Source organism: Malus sylvestris, chromosome 12, assembly GCF_916048215.2.
Source record: "Malus sylvestris chromosome 12, drMalSylv7.2, whole genome shotgun sequence".
Taxonomy (NCBI): Eukaryota; Viridiplantae; Streptophyta; class Magnoliopsida; order Rosales; family Rosaceae; genus Malus; species Malus sylvestris.
Genome location: NC_062271.1, coordinates 16,342,099 through 16,347,563, shown reverse-complemented (window position 1 = coordinate 16,347,563; position 5,465 = coordinate 16,342,099). Strand labels below are relative to the sequence as shown.

Below are 5,465 nucleotides of genomic sequence, written 5' to 3'. Positions count from 1 at the left end.
CCGACATAAATGAAAAGCGACGATATCGAATCGTGTTCCGTTGATTAAGTGACAACGTAGAATTGATTGGACAACTGAAATTACAATCCAAGTCAAATTCATTACCAAAATGTATTTGGACCTGTCGTTTCTACACTGCCCAAGGTAACCCTGTTATGTTACAAGTGGGAAAGGAAGCGTTATGAGATGAATGAAATAGTGTGATATGATGCACACCTTACGGCGCAAGGTTTCTCTTAAACGTCCTGTGATTTATAGCAGCATTATGAAATGTGGTTAGTGTTTCTCCATGGGGATATAGATACAGAGATTTACATGTAAATTCTCGAAGAATTACATGGACTATTTCAAATAGTTCCAAAACCACGGAACACCCTTTTAACTCATTTTGAGGCGTTCACTTATGGATTGAAAAATCCGACGGATGTTGTATACTCGTCTATGTGATTATTTGATCAGTCAGGGATATGAATTATGCCCTTACATGTTAAACTATGAAGTTTTATTCCAAATTGCTAAAGTTACAGTTTATGTCGTTGACACGAATTTGACTAAGACTCCAGAAGAGCTTGAGAAAACTGCCTCGCACCTGAAGATGGAATTTGAGATGAAAGGTCTTGGGAAAACTCGTTTATGCCTTGACCTGAAGTTGAAGCATTGTTCTGACAGTATTTTGGTCTACCAGTCGAACTACACCCTGAATGTGTCACTTTTGAGTATACCCATGATCGTTCATATGTTATATACAAGTGAGACCCTTGAAGAGGTTATGGAATCCGAAATTTTATATCTAAAGTTCAACTTTGTGCTTCGTTGTACTTAGCTTATTGTATTTAGACATGACATCTCATTCGTTATTGATCTTGGTAAAGATGCAGCACCGCGCTTACACGTAACCCTTGAATTGGTATTAAAGACGTACCTTGAAGGTACCACGAGGACAAATCCCAACGCATCTCAGCGGATCCAACCCCTCTGATCCTCGAAATGATGCTTGCCTTGTTTGTTATGCTGACGCATGTTACTTATCAAACTCGCACAAGGCAAAATCCCCAAATGGTTATGTTTTTACCGTTAGGGATATCGCAATATCTTGGAGGTCCACAATATGACCTTAGTTGCGAAATCTTCGAATCGTTCCAAGACTCACCTCACTTCACTACGCCACAAGTGAGACATGGTTAGGAGTTCTTGTTGAGCATATTCGAAGTACTTGTTGTGTTTTCATCCATCGTTGAGTCCCAACGACGATCCATGAAGATTATGCCGCATGTATCCATCCGACCAAGACATGATACATCAACAAAGTCAATGCCAAGACATATTGCATCTACATTAGCAAAGCATCAGGAGATTGAAGTCATACAAGCTGATCCCAGACAACCTTGCCGACCTCTATACGATGTCACTGCATAATTCAACCTTCCAGAAGCTTGTTCGAGGAATTGGTATGCCTAACTATCATATGCAATGCTTGTAGTTCTCATTTGGAAGTTATGTCAAACTCAGGGGGAGTATCCAGAAGTATACTCACTTGATCTTAATGTACTCTTTTTCCTTACGATTAGGAGCATTTTTTCCACTGGGTTTTTGCTACCTAACTAGGTTTTAACGAGGCACCCATCCTGGGTTGATCATACCCTTGTGAGCTATTCTACTTGCGTCCAAAAGAAGTAGTTTTGACTTAATGCAACTTCTCACTTTTCTCCTTAGACTATGGGTTTTTCTCCCACCTTGGGTTTTACCATAGCGAGGTTTTGTGAGTTTTATTTTTTTATGCATTCTTCCGTTGATATGAGACTCGCATTCGCTCATTGTGTTGACGACTTCAACAACTGTACTTACTTCATCATTGAAGACCTGATGCACCATTTACTTGAGTATTTACAAACTCAAGGGGGAGTGTTGCAGTCCTTTTAGAATAGGAATGTGATTGTGTAAATCCTAAAGGGTAAGGAATTAACCTTCCTACTACTATAAATAAAGGCACAATAAGGTGGAATAACACACACTCACAATTACACATCTCTCTCTCTTCTTCTCTCTATGCCGCACCTTCCCTCTCTCTCTGGCCTCCATAATTGTTCAGTAAATTATGCCTACAACAGTTTTTAGTTTTTATTTTTTTTTTAAATTAAACTAAAAAAAATAAAAGAAGTTACCAAATAAGATTTCTGTTTTCAAAAAAATTATAACAAAAACTCTCAAAACGGCCAGGGGAGCCAAAATGTATTTCATTTATTATTGGTACATCTCATACTAGGTAATTAGGCATAACCTGTTGGGTTACGGCATGCAAAATGCATGACCTGTTTGTGGACTTGAATTGGAAGCAAAGTACTCTAGAAATTCAAAAGATTTCAATTAACTTGATGTACACGTTTGTAACTTCACGAGATGAGTTTTCATGTTAATTTAATAGTGTTTTGACTCACGTTTGAGGCCTTTGCTTGTGACGAAGATCAGTCCACGCTTGACATGGACAAAAGAGTTCATACCTAGGCTGTCTCATCCTTCTTTTGAATTTGTTGTCAATATACAGAGTCATCACATTCTGAAACCTTGGTTGAAAGATAGATGCTTGAAAGTCACAAGATTTTTCTAGCTATTTTTTCTTCGGATTTTTGCTCACCGCCCAATAGGTTGTAATTGTTGTGAATAGTATCTTATAATTAGCGTGATTATATAAATTTAGTAGTAATCCCCATATAATTTGGAGATCAATTCCTTATAGGCTTTGTATTATTTGTAAGAATAAGAAAACACATCATGATTAGTATAAATTAGCCTATTTGCACGCGCTTATGTGCGCACGAGAGACTTTTTTTTAATTATAATTACTCACGCTACTTGCGACCTTAATTTTTTTTTAAACACCAACACATAACATCTGTGGTTTTATTCATGTAAACAATTCTCAATAATGGTACACATGGTGATTTTTACAATGAGAAAAATGTATATATAAAGTTTTTCCAACTACTATTACATAGTAAGTTAATCTTATAATGCGGTTCTTTGCTGTATTGGGAGTCCTCCAATTAAGCAAAGCTCCCATGACACCATATAAAAACTTGGTGATTCATATGGAAGTCAGCTCGACGGAAACGTAATCCTCGCTGGAAAGGAGTCTATTTCATTGCAAAGATTCATTCAAATAGAAGGTTGTATAAGAAGAATTTAACCACTAAATTTGGAAGCACCATTGACAAAGATCAATTCACTCGGTACTGTTGCTCTATGACGTTATTAAGAAGTGGTTGACTTTGAAAGAACAAGTGACATGATTACCAGCTTTCCGCTCTGTCTAGCTATAGACGTTAACGAAAGTGCTAATTGGGAGGCAACCCAATTTTTCTAAACTCTTTTTATTTTTAATTTTCGTTCATTTTATTTCCTTACTTTTATTCTCTTAAAAAAATCAGAAAATTGAAAAAAATACAAAAACAGCAATTTTGTTTAATTAATCAGTTTTATTCTGAGTTTTATTCTAATTAAATTTTGAATGCGTGATCTTTGCAGGTTGCATTTGGAGGCGATTCAGCCCAAATTCTACTGCGTGGAATCAACATTCATTCAACTGAATCGTGCATTCAGTAGCATTCATTCACCCATCTTAGTACATTCATCACATTTCTCAAAGTGCAGAAATTTATAAGGGAATGCAAACTGGAGTCTTCAGACCATTCAACAAATTTCTAAGTACACGGTTCTACAATCGGGGATCCAAATTTGTAGAAGAGTCTACATATCGCAGATCAAGTTTCACGCAAATTTTTGCTCCCAGATTCATCAAATGGAGACATGCAAATTCACAGAACATCTACGTGAGTATGACTTATGCAACAGAAACAAGGTCACTCAGAGAGATAATATCAAAGAGACGAATGCATGTTCACAGACAACATTTTCAGAGACATCACACAATGCTTAATTTTAACGCAGTAAAGGGATTTGATTTACCTTCCATTTCGTAGATCTGAGCAGCCATCTTTGCTGTGTGCGCAGAAGCTCCGTGGGTGCGCCTTTGCTCCTCGCAGTAACTATCTTCCCCTTGGCCTCACTCGGATCCCGAAGTCTACATATAGAACACACACAAGCATGAAGATTTACAAGGATTTTTTTTTCGAGTAACTAATAACTCTGGACAAGAGAATGGAAAGCGGAAATCGGTGTACAGTACCTTTTGGGCTGGATCGAGACTAAGTTTGGGGGTGGTGTCTATTGAGTCTGCATGCTATTGTTCACAGACAAGAAGGCTGAGAGGTTTGGTGGAGTGGCGACAGCTTTTGGGAAGCTAGGATTCGTGTCTGGGAAAGGAAGAAGGAGCACAAAAAAAAAAAAGAGGTAGGATTTGAGAAAATGAGAGGAGGTGCGGCCGCTGGGACTAACAGAAACGAGGAAATGAGCATGTATGCTTAGTTTTTAAACGGAGCTCTTAGGCTTAGCCACACATGTGGGCTTGCCCATGTTTCTCCCATCGCATCCAGAGCCCAAGTTTGATGCCAGGTCCAATCTTTCCTTTTTCTTTGTTCTTGTTCATTTTATTTATTTATGTTACCCTTGTTTTGTTTTGTTTTTGTTATTTGGTTGTGTTTCATTTTATGTTTTTATTTTGTATTTTGTCTAGTTTATTGTGTCTTAGGTCTTTGCTCATCTATGTTTATTTATTTCTTTTATGTTTCCACACTTTGAGGACAATGTGTGATTTAAGTTTGGGGGTGGGAATTAGTATTTTAGGATTTTAATTTTTGGGTCGAGTTAAAAATTTTCGTTTTTAAGTAAATATCCATAGTTAGTTTTAAACGTTAGAACAAATGAACATAGTGAAAATTAATCCCATAGTATAGTTTTTTCTATTTATCGTTGCTTAGACACTAATTCATGAGTTATACTTTGAAAGTTTGCATATTCACACTAACATTGTTTGTGGGGAGTGAGATTGAAACACTTACTTTTAGTTTAAGTGTATTTTAATTTTTGTTCTAAGTAAAGTTATTAGGTGTTATAAAGTAATAATTGTTCCACCCGAGACTTTGCCTAGTAACCGGGCCAGTCTTGTCTGATCAAGAGTGATTCTCGCGTCAAACAGTAGAGTCTTGGCATGGGGCAGGGTGGTTAGTTAGTTTCGTAGCCTTTTCAATTCGAGTTAATAAATCCTTAGTGGTGTTCTACACCTAGTGCCTTAAAGCCTTTGTGGTTTGGGAGTCATTGACCTAAAGCTCGCTACATGGGTTGGATCGAAAGCTTAAGTGAACTAACATTGCACGACTACTACTGTTACTGAAATGAGGAAGAGAAAATTATTGAAATGAAGAAGAGAACAAAAAAGCAAAAATCGGAGAAAGAGAAAGAAAAAAAAAGTGAAGTTAGTATGTGTGAAATAAAAGGAGAAGAGGTAAGTGTTTTAGTTGAGTCTCCTTAATTATGTTGGTTCACTTTACACCAAAGGAAGTTCATAAATT

General features: G+C 37.0%; 1 long non-coding RNA gene across 1 annotated transcript; it reads right to left on the bottom strand.

Annotated features, from left to right (window-relative positions):
* Positions 1 to 3,651: 3,651 nt before the first annotated feature.
* Positions 3,652 to 4,382, bottom strand: LOC126594202 (uncharacterized). The gene is made up of 2 exons (XR_007613166.1): positions 4,184 to 4,382; positions 3,652 to 4,078 (listed from the first exon to the last, which is right to left on the bottom strand). It is a non-coding gene; the product is annotated as an uncharacterized LOC126594202 (long non-coding RNA).
* Between the last annotated feature and the right edge of the window lie 1,083 nt (positions 4,383 to 5,465).